Below are 19,430 nucleotides of genomic sequence, written 5' to 3'. Positions count from 1 at the left end.
TATTTATTATTCTGTAGTTTGAATTTCGCGCCTTGCAATTTCACCGGATGTTGGCCAGAAATTGTAGTCACTACAAAATAACCAGTGTCCTTCCTAACTCAGTTGCTGATAAAGAAGGAAACCACTCAGGGATTTCACCATGAGGCCAATGATGATTTCGAAAAAGTCAGAGTTTAATGGCTGTGAAAGTAGAAAACTGAGGATGGATTAACAACATTGTAGTTACTCCACAATACTAACAGAGTGAAAAGAAGACTTTCAGAATAAAATATTCCAAAACATGCATCCTGTTTGCAATAAAGCACTAAAGTAAAACTGCAAAAAAAGTGGCAAAGAAATTAACTTAATGTCCTGAATAGGAAGCGTTATGTTTTGGGAAAACTCAACACGTCACTGAGTACCACTCTTCATATTTTCAAGTATAGTGTTGGCTGCATCATGTTACGGGTATGCTTGTCATCGACAAGGACTGGAGAGTTTTTTTTAGGATAAAAAGAAACAGAATAGAGCTAAGCAAAGGCAAAATCCTTGTGGAAAACTTGATTTATTCTGCTTTCCAACATACACTGGGAGACAAATTCACCTTTCAGCAGGACAATAATCAAAAACACGATGCCAAATACACATTGGAGTTGCTTACCAAGACAACATTGAATGTTCCTGAGTGGCCTAGTTACAGTTTTGACTTAAATCGACTTGAAAATCTATTGCAAGACTTGGAAATGGCTGTCTGGCAATGATCAACAACGAACTTCACAGCACTTAAAGAATATTAACAAAATAATAATGTGCAGATATTGTACAATCTAGATGTGCAAAGCTCTTAGATACTTACCCAGAAAGACTCACACGTGTCAATACTTTGCCCTTTGTTAACCAGCGCACTTCTGTATGTTGTAAAAGCGTTACATGGTCGCTGCCCATATCATTGCATAGTGCGGAAAATACAAAAGAGTTCAAGGGCCTTGCTTTAACAAAGTTAAACATGTAGAGTCCAAAACTTCTTTCAAGCTGTCAGGCATTCCTTTGGCAGCAAGAGCCTCTCGTGGATGCTGCAGTGTCCCCAAGTGGCGTCTGGAGTAACTGCTTGCACGCGCGTTACCACTCCACTATGTCTCCCTCTCATGGATTTTGCGCCATCAGTACAGATACCAACACATCTTGACCACCAAAGTCCATTTAATGTCACAAAGCTGTCCAGTACTTTTAAAATATCCTCTCTTGTTGTCCAGGTTTCCAGTGGTTTGCAGAAGAGGATGTCTTCCTTAAAACTTCTTGTCAATAGGGGGGCGCTGTTTTCACTTTGGAAGAAATCGTGCCCAAATTAAACGGCCTCGTACTCTGTTCTAGATCATACAATATGCATATTATTATTACTATTGGATAGAAAACCCTCAGAAGTTTCTAAAACTGTTTGAATTATATCTGTGAGTAAAACAGAACTCATTTGGCAGCAAACTTCCATACAGGAAGTGAAAAATCTGAAAATGAGGCTGTTTCAGGGCCTGCCTATTCAACTGGCTTTTATTTATCGATATGTATGCACTTCATACGCCTTCCACTAGATGTCAACAGGCAGTGGAAGGTTGAATGGGGTGTCTAGCTTGATCTGAGGCCGAATAAGAGCTTTTGGAGTGGCAGGTCCGGTATTTTGTTTGTTGTCAACGGCGCGCGGGGGACCTCGACATTGTCTTCTGAAGAGCGTTCGGTATACACGGCGAATTGCTCCGGCTCTGATTTTATTTGATACATATGAGAAAAACATCATAAAGTAGGATTTTTCAACCGAGTTGTATCAGTTTACTCAACGTTTATTGGGACTTTTGGAATTTTCCGTTCTTTGAACCAAGAGTTGATGGGCATGTTCGCGCCACATGGCTAGCCAAGGTTGCTAATTCGACAGAAGAAATGGACATTCTAAAGCCAAACAACGATTTATTCTGGACCAAGGACTCCTTGCACAACATTCTGATGGAAGCTCAGCAAAAGTAAGACACAATTTATGATGTTATTTTGTATTTCTGTGGAATATGTTGACCCTAACAGGGCGGAGAATATGTGAGCGCTGTCTCACAATAATGCATTTTGTATGTTGTAGTAAAGTTATTTTTAAAAATCTAACACAGCGGTTGCATTAAGAACCAGTGTATCTTTCATTTGCTGTACAACATGTATTTTTTAGTAAAGTTTATGATGAGTTCTTTGAATAGATTACGTGACTGTCCAAAATATCTCCGGAGATTTTGGTGAATTGTTGCTACATATTCACAATGTATAACCACGATTTGCAGCTCTAAATATGCACATTTTCGAACAAAACATAAATGTATTGTATGACATGATGTTATAAGACTGTCATCTGATGAAGTTGTCCAAAGGTTAGTGATAAATTTTATCTATATTGCTGTTTTTGTGAAATCTATGCTGGCGGTGGATAAATAGCTTTGTGTGTTTGGCTATTGTGATGAGCTAATATAATTCTATATTGTGTTTTCGCTGTAAAACACTTAAAAAATAGGAAATATTGGCTGGATTCACAAGATATTTATCTTTCATTTGCTGTACACCATGTATTTTACATAAATGTTTTATGATGAGTATTTATGTATTTCACGTTGCTCTCTGTAATTATTCTGGCTGCTTTGGTGCTATTTGTGATGTTGGCTGCAATGTAAAACCAGGATTTGTAGCTATAAATATGCACATTTTCGAACAAAACATAAATGTATTGTATAACATGATGTTATAAGACTGTCATCTGATGAAGTTGTTCAAGGTTAGTGATACATTTTATCTCTATTTGTGGGTTTTGTGAAGGCTACCTATGCGGTGGAAACATGGTGAAAATATGCCGTTGTGTGTTTGGCTATTGTGGTTAGCTAATATAAATACATATTGTGTTTTCGCTGTAAAACATTTAAAAAATCGGAAATGATGGCTTGATTCACAAGATGTTTATCTTTCATTTGCTGTATTGGACTTGTGATTTCATGAAATTATATTATATGATATCCTTGTCCCCTTAGGCTAGGCTATGCTAGTCAGCTTTTTTGATGAGGATGCTCCCGGATCCGGGATGGGTATGAAGTAAAGGTTAATTGACCCCCAGAAACGTAACGGACATATGCCAGGAGCTGTGCCAGGACCGCCACGCTTGTTTACTCATCCAGCTGTGACGCATAGAATTCACTGGCTTGTATGTGAACCAGTAATTGTTTCAAAACATCTCCTGCCATGTCACTGATGCATCATGAAACAGTGCTGTTTGATGAAGTTATTGTCTGTATAGTTTTTTGGGACTTTTCCCCCAGCATTGTCCCAGCCATATCTGCAGCAGCAGGAATTAAGTCCTCCACAATAGTATGGGGCTTGCCTGTCCTAGCCCCATACTCACTATATAAGATGCTCACCATATAAGATGCTCACCATATAAGATGCTCCTAGCCTCTTCTTATTTATGGTATCTGTCTTACTACTCGAAAGTTGTCTTAATTTTCGCTCAAAAAACTCCTGTGGCTTTTTTTTCAAATTGGCATGTTTTGTTTTTAAATGTCTGCGCAAGAGTGAAGCTTTCATCGAGTTGTGAGATATTACTTTTGCACATATAAAACACTGTGGTTGAGGAAAGGCAATACTCCCAATATAAGTTAACCCCAAATCAATGTAGTTCTCATCATATTTGTGCCTCTTCAATGGTCCAACTTCCCTGTCTGTTGTTCGGTGCTTTCCCAGGTAAGGGAAAGTAGCTCTTCGGCTGCATCAGATCCACAAATGTCAGTATACATGCTAGCTGGGCTAACAACACATTTAGAATTACTACCAGTACAGCTGGTATGTGTCTCTATGGATGCGGGCCTTTTTTTAATCATTTACCCATTTTCGAGCAAATGGAATGAGCAGCAGCTACGTTTGGCTACATACAGACCTTTAGTGGAATTCACGCGAGAGAGTAACGGTTAATGTGATTGGATGTTAATTATTTGACTAGGCTACCTGTATTTGACATTGTGTTGTTATTTCGCTGAAAACTAGATGGTTTAATAATTCTTTGGGCAGTGAAACGAGGCTACTCAGCTGAGAAAAAAAACACACCCAAATGTCAGGCCCCGTTGGAAAATATAAATGGACTGTTTGAAAACGTGAGAAAAAAAAAATATATATTATAATAAAAAGTAATGTTTTATCACATTTTTATTTGGCGTACCCCAGACGGCGGAAATGCGTGTACATACAGTTGAAGTCGGATGTTTACATGCACTTTTACATACACGAGTCATTAAAACTCGTTTTTCAACCACTCCACATATGTCTTGTTAACAAACTATATTTTTGGCAAGTCGGTTAGGACATCTACTTTGTGCATGACACAAGTCATTTATCCAACAATTAATTACAGACAGATTATTTCACTTATAATTCACTGTATCACATTTCCAGTGGGTCAGAAGTTTACATACACTAAGTTGACTGTGCCTTTAAACAGCTTGGAAAATTCCAGAAAATGATGTCATGGCTTTAGAAGCTAAAGGCTAATTGACATAATTTGAGTCAATTGGAGGTGTACCTGTGGATGTATTTCAAGAACTACCTTCAAACTCAGTGCCTCTTTGCATGACATCATGGGAAAATCAAATGAAATCAGCCAAGACCTCAGAAAAAAATTGTAGAGTCTGGTTCATCCTTGGGAGCAATTTCTAAAAGCATGAAGGTACCACATTCATCTGTACAATCAATATTATGCAAGTATAAACACCATGGAACCACGCAGCCGTCATACCGCTCAGGAAGGAGACGCGTTCTGTCTCCTAGAGATTAACGTACTTTGGTGCGAGAAGTGCAAATCAATCCCAAAACAACAGCAAAGGACCTTGTGAAGATGCTGGAGGAAACAGGTAAAAAGTATCTATATCCACAGTAAAACGAGTCCTATATCGACATAACCTGAAAGGCAGCTCAGCAAGGAAGAAGCCACTGCTCCAAAACCGCCATAAAAAAAGCCAGACTACGGTTTGCAACTGCACATGGAGACAAAGATCGTACTTTTTGGAGAAATGTGGCCGAACAGAAACTGTTTGGCCATAATGACCATCATTATGTTTGGAGGAAAAAGGGGGACGCTTGCAAGCTAAAGACAACATCCCAACCGTGAAGCACGGGGTGGCAGCATCATGTTGTGGGGGTGCTTTGCTGCAGGAGGGACTGGTGCACATAATAGATGGCAGAACAATTATGTGGATATATTGAAGCAACATCTCAAGACATCAGTAAGGAAGTTAAAGCTTCGTCACAAATGAGTCTTCCAAATGGACAATGACCCCAAGCATACTTCCAAAGTTGTGGAATAATGACTTAAGGACAACAAAGTCAAGGTATTGGAGTGGCCATCACAAAGCCCTGACCTCAATCCCATATAAAATGTGTGGGATGAACTGAATTTTGGGGCCAAAATTCACCCAACTAATTGTAAGAAGCTTGTGGAAGGCTACCCGAAACATTTGACCCAAGATAAACAATTTAAAGGCAATGCTACCAAATCCTAATTGAGTGCATGTAAACTTCTGACCCACTGGGAATGTGATGAAAGAAATAAAAGCTGAAATAAATAATTCTCTCTACTATTATTCTAACATTTCACATTCTTAAAATAAAGTGGTAATCCTAACTGACCTAAGACAGGGAAAAAACTGAGTTTAAATGTATTTGGCTAAGGTTAATGTAAACTTCCGACCTCAACTGTACCCCAGTTTGGGAATACCTGGTCTACACCCATTCAACATCGTTCACACACTCTTAAGCCTTAGCCCTACCCATCTCTTTAAGTATTCAAATGTAAGGCCATGTGCTAAACAGTGAATATGGTAGTATACAACCAAAGATTTCAAGACTACTGCGATGTCTGGTTTAAACTACATCTATCAGCAAGTCTGTGTACAGTTGTCGCAGTGACATCATGAACATTCTCTTGTCTTCTAACATCAAACTTTTGGCTGTCGTTTTGAAGAAGTTTAACTTCTTATGGCTGCAGCCTGAGGCCGCCCACAATATGACAACAGCCAGCTCAAGTGCAGAGCGCGAAATTCTAAATATATATTTTTTTAATATTTAACTTTCACACATTAACAAGTCCAATACAGCAAATGAAAGGTACACATCTTGTGAATCCAGCCAACATGTCCGATTTTTAAAATGTTTTACAGCGAAAACAGCACGTATATTTATGTTAGCTCACCACCAAATACAAAAAAGGACAGACATTTTTCACAGCACAGGTAGCATGCACAAAGCCAACCTAACTAACCAAGAACCAACCAAACTAACCAAGAAACAACTTCATCAGATGACAGTCTTATAACATGTTACACAATAAATCTATGTTTTGTTCGAAAAATGTGCATATTTCAGGTATAAATCATAGTTTACATTGCAGCTACAATCAGAAATTGCACCGAAAGCAGCCATAATAATTACAGACACCAACGTCAAATACCTAATTACTCATCATAAAACATTTCTGAAAAATACATAGTGTACAGCAAATGAAAGACAGGCATCTTGTGATTCCAGCCAATATTTCCGATTTATTAAGTGTTTTACAGCGAAAACACAATATAGCGTTATATTAGCTTACCACAATAGCCAGAAACACATGCCATTTCCCAGTAGCAAAAGGTTAGCGATCGTAACAAACCAGTAAAAGATATATAATTTTTGACTAACCTTGATATTCTTCATCAGATGACAGTCCTATAACATCAGGTTATACATACACTTATGTTTTGTTCGAAAATGTGCATATTTAGAGCTGAAATCAGTGGTTATACATTCTGCTAACGTAGCTACTATTTCCCACAACGTTCGGATATTTTTCTGACACTTTTTCTGACACACATATTCTGACCAAATAGCTATTCATAAACATAACTAAAAAATACATGTTGTATAGGAAATGATAGATCCATTAGTTCTTAATGAAATCGCAGTGTTAGAATTCTAAAAAATAACTTCATTACGACATCCAGCTTCGGTATAGCTAGAGTACCCAAAAGTTGGGCGCCGACGACTAGTTCACATCTACGACAGATATATGAAATAGCATCATAAAATGTTTCTTACTTTTGCTGATCTTTCATCAGAATGTTGGACAAGGGGTCCTTTGTCAAGAACAATCGTTGTTTGGATTTAGAACGTCCATTTTCCCTCTTGAATTAGCAAGCGCACTAGCCAAGTGGCGCGAATCTCTCCATCGTCAACAAAGTCAGAGAACGGAACACGGCAAAACTCCCGAAAAAATTTCAATAATCTGATTAAACTATATTGAAAAAACATACTTTACCATGATATGGTCACATGTATCAAATAAAATCAAAGCCGGAGATAGTAGTCGCCTATAACGGCAGCTAAACAGAAGGCAAATCCAGGTACCTCCTCGCGCTCTCCAGAAAACAGGAAATGGGGGACACGTCATACAAAGAGCTTGTATTCCACTTCAGACCAAGATAAACACTAAATTTCTTCTCTCACCGCCTCTTGACATCCAGGGGAAGGTCTATGAAGTGCATGTATACTAATACGTATCATGCCCATTTATAGGCAGGAAGTAGAACAGAGCCTCGATTTCAGACTTTCCACTTCCTGGTCAGGAAGTTTGTGCCAAATGAGTTCTGTTTGACTCACAGATATAATTCAAACGGTTTTAGAAACCAGAGAGTGTTTTCTATCCAATGGTAATAATAATATGCATATTGTAAGAGCAAGAATTGAGTACGAGGCCGTTTGAAATTGGCACCTTTTATCTGGCTACTCAATACTGCCCCTGCAGCCCAAACAGGTTAAACACAAAAATGACAGGCTTCATGACATCAGCAGCCTGATGGTCCAAAATAGCATAACTGGTGTATTTTAACACCAATAAACCCACAGCAATCTAGCAAACCAGGCGACTAAAAGCAACTTTATTTAAAAAAAGTTTAGTTTCTAGGTTGTTAGCTAGCTAGCTAACGTTATATTAGCTGTAATAATGAATTCAAATTTGCTAAAGTTAAGGATTTGTCAGTTACAGTGGGGCAAAAAAGTATTTAGTCAGCCACCAATTGTGCAAGTTCTCCCACTTAAAAAGATGAGAGAGGCCTGTCATTTTCATCATAGGTACACTTCAACTATGACAGGCAAAATGAGAGAAAAAAATCCAGAAAATCACATTGTAGGATTTTTAATGAATTTATTTGCAAATTATGGTGGAAAATAAGTATTTGGTCACCTACAAACAAGCAAGATTTCTGGCTCTCACAGACCTGTAACTTCTTCTTTAAGAGGCTCCTCTGTCCTCCACTCGTTACCTGTATTAATGGCAGCTGTTTGAACTTGTTATCAGTATAAAAGACACCTGTCCACAACCTCAAGCAGTCACACTCCAAACTCCACTATGGCCTAGACCAAAGAGCTGTCAAAGGACACCAGAAACAAAATTGTAGACCTGCACCAGGCTGGGAAGACTGAATCTGCAATAGGTAAGCAGCTTGGTTTGAAGAAATCAACTGTGGGAGCAATTATTAGGAAATGAAAGACATACAAGACCACTGATAATCTCCCTCGATCTGGGGCTCCACGCAAGATCTCACCCCGTGGGGTCAAAATGATCACAAGAACGGTGAGCAAAAATCCCAGAACCACACAGGGGGACCTAGTGAAAGACCTGCAGAGAGCTGGGTCCAAAGTAACAAAGCCTACCATCAGTAACACACTACGCCTCCAGGGACTCAAATCCTGCAGTGCCAGACGAGTCCCCCTGCTTAAGCCAGTACATGTCCAGGCCCATCTGAAGTTTGCTAGAGAGCATTTGGATGATCCAGAAGAAGATTGGGAGAATGTCATATGGTCAGATGAAACCAAAATAGAACTTTTTGGTAAAAACTCAACTCGTCGTGTTTGGAGGACAAAGAATGCTGAGTTGCATCCAAAGAACACCATACCTACTGTGAAGCATGGGGGTGGAAACATCATGCTTTGGGGCTGTTTTTCTGCAAAGGGACCAGGACGACTGATCCGTGTAAAGGACAGAATGAATGGGGCCATGTATCGTCTGATTTTGAGTGAAAACCTCCTTCCATCAGCAAGGGCATTGAAGATGAAACGTGGCTGGGTCTTTCAGCATGACAATGATCCCAAACACACCGCCCGGGCAACGAAGGAGTGGCTTCGTAAGAAGCATTTCAAGTTCCTGGAGTGGCCTAGCCAGTCTCCAGATTTTAACCCCATAGAAAATCTTTGGAGGGAGTTGAAAGTCCGTGTTGCCCAGCAACAGCCCAAAAACATCACTGCTCTAGAGGAGATCTGCATGGAGGAATGGGCCAAAATACCAGCAACAGTGTGTGAAAACCTTGTGAAGACTTACAGAAAACGTTTGACCTCTGTCATTGCCAACAAAGGGTATATAACAAAGTATTGAGATAAACTTTTGTTATTGACCAAATACTTATTTTCCACCATAATTTGCAAATAAATTCATTAAAAATCCCACAATGTGATTTTCTGGATTTTTTCCCCCTCATTTTGTCTGTCATAGTTGAAGTGTACCTATGATGAAAATGACAGGCCTCTCTCATCTTTTTAAGTGGGAGAACTTGCACAATTGGTGGCTGACTAAATACTTTTTTGCCCCACTGTATATGGTTATTATTTGAACTGGCTAGCTCAAATAATGTCCAGATAGCTGACAATGTCTTAACTTTAGCTAATTTGTATTCATTATTACATGAAAATCAACTCACAACAAGATCATTATTTACAATTGGAAAAAATGATTACGGTTGTGAGTGTGACGAAATAAAAGCAGGGCATTCTACCAGAGAATTTTAGAACTTGGACACTGTCTCGTTGGCCTAAAGTTATATCCTAATTTGACTTTGGTGCAGGTCATTACTGTCTCTGGTAAACACACACTATAGAAAATCAAATCAACATTTATTTGTCACATGCACAGGATACAGAAGGTGTAAACAGTACAGTGAAAGGGTTACTTGCATAGTGGAGTCTTTTGTTTAGACATGTAGCTAGCTAGCTAGCTAGCTAAAACAATGAACCATAAGCTAACCAACTAGCTACGTCCCATGTTAGCTAGCTAGCTAGCTATAACTAGCAATGCAAATGGCTCTGAGATACAAATAATATTACTACACAGATCTTACACGTAACATTTGCTAGCGATCCAGCCAGCCAGCGTTAGCTACTGTTGAAGGAAATAGTTTCCTATATGTTCGTTAACCAATTAAATTATAACAAAGCAAACACTCTGTCAGTTTCTAAGAATTTGTAAGATTCTTATTCGCATAAAATAGACAAAGACCAGTCTCCAACTTAACCAATAGCGTTTATTCTCGAGAGATCTCTGACGTGCATATACATACCCACTTTATTTGGATTATCCCCTGAAGTCTCACCACAGTTTATTACCACCTAGCTGACAGTTCCAGTCCCCCCCCCCCCCCCCCCCCCCCCCCCCCCCAGATAAGGAAAACCCGGAGGGGCTCTCGCTGTCTTGTCTTATCTCCACAGAGTTATAGCTGGATCGGTTCAAACATAGGTTAATGATCCACTTAGTTTCCTTTAGGCACACACATACATTCCTCTCTTCCCATGTACATGCTACATAACCTCCAATCCTAATGGTTAAGTTTCTGTGTATAATTATTTAATCATTTATCTTAAACCTTGATAAAATATCTTAACAGCTACCTAGCTCACAGTATGCTTTAACTTGCATTGAAATTATTATCTGACAAAATTAGAAACTTATATCTGAAATTGTAGCTAGCTAGACTCTCTATCCGTATACATGGATGAATGCTTCTACCTTTCTGTCACAGAAGCCATGGTTGCCCCTAGTTTGAAGATGTAATCCGGAGATAGGTATTTTTGGTTCCCTCTGCATTTGCAATCAAATGCATGCATTTTCTACATTTCCTTAGCTATCATACTCTGCTTCCACTGATTTCAAAACTCAGTCCTCCAGAAAGTGGAGAGCCTTAGCAACACTTTTGCAGGTCTTTGTGATATCTTTCAAAAAAGCCACTTTAGAAAGGATTACCTACACATACTAAGCAGCTCATGTTATAGACAGAAGCATACTACATGGTAGACCAATTCGAACTCATCTCTCGGCATGTCCAGCCCGTCCATTATCTCAGCCAATTATGGCTAGCGGGAAGGTTCCTTTCTTTTTTCCGTGGCTAAACTAACTAAGCTCGTAATTTAACAATTTTATTTACAGATGCCACTGGAGTTAGTTATTAAAGGTACATGACAGTTCACATGTTCCAGAAGGCATTTCTGTAAAACGATTAAAAAATATATATGTTTACATTCAAATGCGTCTCCTGTGAGGTAGGGATGCGTGACACAAGGCTAGTTTCATGAAACGAGTCACATCTGAGATGGAAGGGGAGTTCCATGCACTCATGGCTTTGTATTACATTTACATTTAAGTCATTTAGCAGACGCTCTTATCCAGAGCGACTTACAAATTGGTGCATTCACCTTATGACATCCAGTGGAACAGCCACTTTACAATAGTGCATCTAAATCTTTTAAGGGGGGGGGGGGGGGGGGGGGGGTCAGAAGGATTGCTTTATCCTATCCTAGGTATTCCTTAAAGAGGTGGGGTTTCAGGTGTCTCCGGAAGGTGGTGATTGACTCCGCTGTCCTGGCGTCGTGAGGGAGTTTGTTCCACCATTGGGGTGCCAGAGCAGCGAACACCTTGTATAATACTGTATGTTTCCTTGAATTTGTTCTGGACCTGGGGACTGTGAAAAGACCTCTGGTGGCATGTCTGGTGGGGTAAGTGTTTGTGTCAGTGCTGTGTGTAAGTTGACTATGCAAACAATTTGGAATTTCCAACACATTGTTTCATATAAAAACAAGAAGTGACGCAGTCAGTCTTTCCTCAACTCTCAGCCGAGAGACTGGCATGCATAGTAGTAATATTAGCCCTCTGATTACAATGAAGAGCAAGACATGCCGCTCTGTTCTGGGCCAGCTGCAGCTTAACTGGGTCTTTCTTTATAGCACTTGACCATATTACTTGACAATAATCAAGATAAGATAAAACTACAGCCTGCACGTGTTTGGTGTCAAAAAGACTTCTCCCCATCTTTACAACCATTGAATCTATACTGAAAAAATATAGAAATGCAACATGTAATGTGTTGGTCCCATGTTTCATGAGCAGAAATAAAAGATTTCAGAAACTTTCCATTCACACAAACAGCAAATTTCTCTCAAATTTTGTGCACAAATTTGTTTCCATCCCTGTTAATGAGCATTTCTCTTTTGCCTAGATAATCCATCCACCTGACAGGTGTGGCATATCAAGAAGCTGATTAAACAGCAAGATCATTACACAGGTGCACCTTGTGCTGGGTAAAATAAAAGGCTGCTCTAAAATGTGCAGTTATGTCACACAACAGGGAGTGTGCAATTGGCATGCTGACTGCAGGAATGTCCACCAGAGCTGAAGCCAGATACTTTTATGTTAATTTCTCTGACCTTAAACCGAGGTTGTTTAACCTCTAACACCTCCCAAACCCGGATCCGGGATCCCCCCCATCACAAAAGCTGACTAGCATAGCCTAGCCTAAAGCCACAGGGATATCATATAATAAAATGTTCATGAAATCACAAGTCCAAGACACCAAATGAAAGATACACATCTTGTGAATAAAGCCATCATTTCTGATTTTTAAAATGTTTTACAGGGAAGACACAATATGTAAATCTATTAGCTAACCACGTTAGCAAAATACACCACTTCCATACTCCACCATTTTCTTACTGCATCAGTAGCTATCACAAATTCGACCAAATAAAGATATAAATAGCCACTAACCAAGAAACAACCTCATCAGATGACAGTCTGATAACATATTTATTGTATAGCATAGGTTTTGTTAGAAAAATGTGCATATTTCAGGTATAAATCATAGTTTACCATTGCAGCCCCCATCACAACTCTCACTAAAATGACTAGAATAACTACAGAGAGCAACGTGTATTAGCTAATTACTCATCATAAAACATTTCTTAAAAATACACAGCGTACAGCAATTGAAAGACACAGATCTTGTGAATCCAGACAATATTTCAGATTTTCTAAGTGTTTTACAGCGAAAACACAATATAGCGTTATATTAGCTTAGCACAGTAGCAAACCAAACAACAGCATTGATTCCAGCCAAACATAGCGATAACGTATTCACCACCAAAATATATTAATTTTCACTAACCTTCTCAGAATTCTTCAGATGACAGTCCTGTAACATCATATTACACAATGCATATAGAGTTTGTTCGAAAATGTGCATATTTAGCGGCACAAATCGTGCTTATACAATGAGAAAAGTTGCCAAGCTGCCCAGAAAATTTCGGGCGCCATCTTGGAGAGTCACCTAGTCTAATCAATAAATAATCATAAACTTGACTAAAAAATACAGGGTGGACAGCAATTGAAAGACAAATTAGTTCTTAATGCAATTGCTGAATTACATTTTTAAAATTAACCTTACTGCGCAATACAGGGTGCAATACAGGGTGCGATAGCGCAAGGCTACACGGCAAATAATGGCGTCTTATGCATTTTACTTTTTCAACAGAACAACGAATTATCAGCATAAATAGTACTTACTATTAGCTGAACTCCCATCAGAATCTTGGGAAAGGTGTCCGTTGGCCAAAAGAATCGTTGCTGGGTTGGAGAATGTTTCCTTCCACGTTGCAATTAGCAGTACACAATGGCATTCGAGAGAGAGATACCCAACTCAATACAACGTCAGAAAATGAAATGCCCGAAAATCGCAATATACTGACATAAACTGATATAAATCGGTTTAAAATAACAAGATTATGATGTCTTTAAAGCCTATATCGAATAAAAACAGAGCCGGATATATCTAGTTTCTAAAACCAGAGCTTCTAAAAAGACATGCCAAGACCCTTTCTGCGTCAGCGCGAAGATCCAAAAGGGTGGACACCTCGATTCCAATCAATTTATCAACTTTGGGAACTACGTAGAAACTCCATTTCAAGTCTCCCTATTCGCTAACAACCAGAGGAAGGCGTATGCAGTGCATCTCAACCAATAGAGGACAGGCAAATTAATACACAGGTCTGGGAACAGCCAGCAAAATTCTGCACTCTGACATACACATAGGGAAATTGCTCTAAGTCGAGTTCTGTTTCACCCACAGATATAATTCAAACGGTTTTAGAAACTAGAAAGTGTTTTCTATCCAATAGTAATAATAATATGCATATTGTACGAGCAAGAATTGAGTACGAGGCAGTTTAATTTGGATACGAATTTGTGCTATGTCGAAATGGCACCCCCCTAGTGGCAAGAAGTTTTAAGGTAGAGAAATTACGTCATTATGGAGAATTTGGCAGTACATCCAACCGGCCTTACAACCGCAGACCATGTGTAACCACGCCAGCCCAGAATCTCCACATCCAGCTTCTTCACCTGCAGGATTGTCTGAGACCAGCCACTTGGAAAGCGTATAAAACTGAGGAGTATTTCTGTCTGTAATAAAGGCCTTTTGTGGGGGTTAACTCATTCTGATTCGGCTGGGCCTGGCTCCCCAGTGGGTGGGCATGATTCCAAAGTGGGTGGGTGTTTGCCCTCCTGGGCCCACCCATTGCTGTGTCACTGCCCAGTCATGTAAAATCCATAGATTAGGGCATAATTTATTTATTTCAATTTGCTGATTTCCTTATATGAACTGTAACTCAGTGAATTCATTGAAATTGTTGCATGTTGCATTAATATTTTTGTTCAGCAAATATGTTTTGACCATGATAGTTTACAATCTAAGGTAACAACAATTAGATTCAGCCGAGGTCTAGAACTTAGGGATTGAGTTGTACCAAATACAATGCTCTTAGTTTTAGAGATGTTCAGTATCAAGGCGAGACCCAAATGCAGACACAGGAGGCAGCTGGTTGGAGTCTTACACTGTTTATTAATCCAAAGGGGTAGGCAAGAGAATGGTCATGGACAGGCAAATAGGTCAAAACCAGATCAGAGTCGAGGAGGTACAGAGTGGCAGGCGGGTACAAAGTCCAGAAACAGGCAAGGGTCAAAACTGGGAGGACTAGAAAAAGGAGAATGCAAAAAGCAGGAAAAATGGGAAAACCGCTGGTTGACTTGGAAACATACAAGACGAACTGGCACAGAGAGACAGGAAACACAGGGATAAATACACAAGGGAAATAAGTGACACATGGAGGGAGTGGAGACAATCAGAAGGACAGGTGAAACAGATCAGGGTGTGACACTTCAGGACCAATTTTTATACTGGCCACTCATTCTAAAACAGACTGCAAATATTTGACAAGGGTTTAAATGACTTTATTAGCTGTGGTTACTGAGGCGTATATGGTTGAATCATCAGCATACATGCACACATATGCTTTGTTTAATGCCATTGGCAGGTCATTGGTAAAAATAGAAAAAGAGGGCCTAGAGAGCTGCCCTGCGGTACACCACAATTTACATATTTGACATTAGAGAAGTTTCCAATAAAGAAAACCCTCAGAGTTCTATTAGATAGATAGCAATGAATCCATGATATGGCAGAGGTTGAAAAACCATAAAACATACGTTTTCTTAACAGGTTATGGTCAATAATATCAAAGGCTACAATGAAATCTAATAGTACACCTCCCTGTAATGAACACGAGGGGAGACAGAGAGCTGGTCTCAAGCGCAGGGTGCAGCAGGTGTTTATTGCAAAGGACCACAGGAGGAGGCAGGTAGCTGGGTCCAGGGGCAGGCAGAAGGTCATACACAGGGGGTCCAAAAGAGCAACAGTACAGACAGGGAAAAGGCTAGTAACGTAGTCCGGAAGATCAGGCAATAGGTAGATAACAGGAAATCCGATAGGCTAAAGTACAGGCAGGGAATAGGCAAAAGGCGCTGTTAGTGAGGCAGGGAAAACTGTCATACACAGGAGGAGTACATCACGGGAAAAACAGCTTACCAAAAGCCTGTCACAAAACAAACAATTCCTCACAGTGATGGGGTGCAAAGAACTGAACTAAATAGTGTGTGATAATGACATACAGGTGTGTGAACAGGTGATTAGAATTCAGGTGATTGGGATCTGGAAAGTGAGCTGCGTTCAGGGGATCTACGTGTTTGAGGGTGTAAGTTGGAAGCAGACGTTACACTCCCACAATCTTCTTATTATCAATTTCCTTTAACCAATCATCAGTCATTTGTGTCAGTGCAGTACATGTTGAGTGCCCTTTTCTAATTTGTTTACAGAGAAATAGCAATGTATTTGGTCAAGCGCCATTTTTTCAAGCAGTTTGCTAAGAGCTGGCAGCAAGCTGATAGGTCTGCTGTTAGAACCAGTAAAGGTCGCTTTACCACTCTTGGGTAGTCAGACCCTCCAGGTCTGAGTACAAAGACTTTTCTCTAGGCTCATATTAACCCTTGTGTGGTGTTCATGTTTTTGTTATTCACCCAATGTTCGCGGGTCTGATGGACCCAATACATTATTGGGTTTTTAAAACAATACAGTCATAACAATTTCCATAAAAATACTCAATACTTAGATGTTGGCATATATCAGTTATAAGCAATGTAGATGGCATACATGGTTAATATTTGCAATTTACCTCTGCTAGATCACATTTATCAATAAAAGCGCAATTAAAATTAAAACAAGAAATGCCAAGACATGGGTGGAATAAATCGTGTTAATCTTGAACAAATATAAATGAAACAAGGTTTTCATCACTATTGATGTGTATTGCTTTGAACTGAACTGTATTGGGACAAATTCACTTATATGCATACTATTTCAAAGTGCTGGAGTACAGAGACAAAACTAAAAATGTGTCACTGTCTGAATACTTTTGGAGGTCAATGTAAATTAGATTTCTGTATTTCGTGTAGATGGGTGAAAGAGAAAAAATATTTAATCCATTTTGAATTCAGGCTGTAACAGATTTTGATGGGAATTTGTTATTATTATGCTAGTTGGATTTCTGTGGGGGCTCGGACAAAGTTTACCTGTCAGTGCCACTCAAAGGAGCACACCCAGCAAGGCATCACATGGGATGAGTTATGCGTGAGCTGGCAGGTATGCATACGCTGTAGACTGGGGGCTATGCCTGTGGGGAGCTCTGTTTAATTAATAGCGCTATTCAATCATTGAAGGTTCGTGGGAAAAGTTTAAAGAAAATCCCTCTTCCAGTGCAGCGAGAAAGTATGTTTGAATAAGTTGGGTTTCTTTACCATTTTACACCGGTGTAAGCACTGGTTGGCTAAGGAAATGAATACAAACCAGCTGTGAGATATTTTCTTTAACCTGTCTGGCTCTGGCGTTCCGCTAGCGGAACTCCTCCCACATTCCACTGAAAAGGCAGAGCGCGAAATTCAAAAGATATTTTTTTTTTATATTTAACTTTCACACATTAACAAGTCCAATACAGCAAATGAAAGATACACATCTTGTGAATCCAGTCAACATGTCCGATTTTTAAAATGTTTTACAGCGAAAACACCACATATATTTATGTTAGCTCACCACCAAATACAAAAAAGGACAGACATTTTTCACAGCACAGGTAGCATGCACAAAGCCAACCTAACTAACCAAGAACCAACCAAACTAACCAAGAAACAACTTCATCAGATGACAGTCTTATAACATGTTATACAATAAATCTATGTTTTGTTCGAAAAATGTGCATATTTCAGGTATAAATCAGTTTTACATTGCAGCTACCATCACAGCTACCGTCACAAATAGGACCGAAGCAGCCAGAGTAATTACAGACACCAACGTCAAATACCTAAATACTCATCATAAAACATTTCTGAAAAATCGATGGTGTACAGCAAATTAAAGACAAACATCTTGTGAATCCAGCCAATATTTCCAATTTTTTAAGTATCTTACAGCGAAAACACAATATAGCATTATATTAGCTTACTACAATAGCCTACCACACTACCGCATTCATTCATCAAGGCACGTTAGCGATAGCAATAGGCACGTTAGCGATAGGGAATAAACCAGCAAAAGATATTAATTTTCACTAACCTTCATAAACCTTCATCAGATGACAGTCCTATAACATCAGGTTATACATACACTTATGTTTTGTTTGAAAATGTGCATATTTAGAGCTGAAATCAGTGGTTATACATTGTGCTAACGTAGCATCTTTTTCCCAGAATGTGCGGATATTTTTATGACACCAACTATTCTGACCAAATAACTATTCATAAACGTTACTAGAAAATACATGTTGTATAGGAAATGATAGATACACTAGTTCTTAATGCAATCGCCGTGTTAGAATTCTAAAAATAACTTCATTACGACATCCAGCTTAGGTATAGCGAGAGAGTGCCCAAACTCTGGGCGCAAACGACTATTTCACATGTTCGACAGATATATGAAATAGCATCATAAAATGGGTCCTACTTTTGATGATCTTTCATCAGAATGTTGTACAAGGGGTCCTTTGTCGGGAACAATCGTTGTTTGGATTTAGAATGTCCTCTTCTCCAGTCAATTAGCACGGAACCTAGCAAAGTGGCGCTAAGCTCTCCTTCCTGAACAAAGGCACACAACGCAACACGCCTAACGTCCCGAATAAATTTCAATAATATAATAAAACTATATTGAAAAAAACATACTTTACGATGATATTGTCACATGTATCAAATAAAATCAAAGCCGGAGATATTAGTCGTCCATAACGACAGCTTATCAGAAGGCAAATCCAGGTCCCTTCTCGCGCTCTCCAGAAAACAGGAAACTGGTGACACGTCATGCCAAGAGCTATTATTCGACCCCAGATCAAGTTACACACTCAATTTCTTCTCTCACTGCTTGTCGACATCTAGTGGAAGACGTATGAAGTGCATGTATTCTAATAAATATTAAGGACTTTAATAGGCAGGCCCTAGAACAGTGCATCGATTTCAGATTTTCCACTTCCTGTCAGGAAGTTTGCTGCAAAAGGAGTTCTGTTTTGCTCACAGATATAATTCAAACGGTTTTAGAAACTAGAGTGTTTTCTATCCAATAGTAATAATAATATGCATATTGTACGAGCAAGAATTGAGTACGAGGCCGTTTAAATTGGGCACGATTTTCCCCCAAAGTGAAAACAGCGCCCTCTGTCCTCAACAGGTTAACTGGATTTAACTGAGTAGGGTCTACATTTAGTTCTTAAGTTTGCAAAAGCTGACTGATATTTTTATTTTCCACACCGGTGCCATCAAATGAGATACACTTGTCACCCTAAAAAAAATAGTTTCAGTAAAAGTAACTGAATTCTTAAATATCCCCTCCATAGTCTCTTTTTCCAGTCCACATTGTGGCCCTAACACTTGTCCATTTTTATTTTGGAGGACT

Source organism: Salvelinus namaycush, chromosome 19 (genome assembly GCF_016432855.1).
Source record: "Salvelinus namaycush isolate Seneca chromosome 19, SaNama_1.0, whole genome shotgun sequence".
Classification (NCBI taxonomy): Eukaryota; Metazoa; Chordata; class Actinopteri; order Salmoniformes; family Salmonidae; genus Salvelinus; species Salvelinus namaycush.
Note: the sequence above shows the minus strand (reverse complement) of the source record.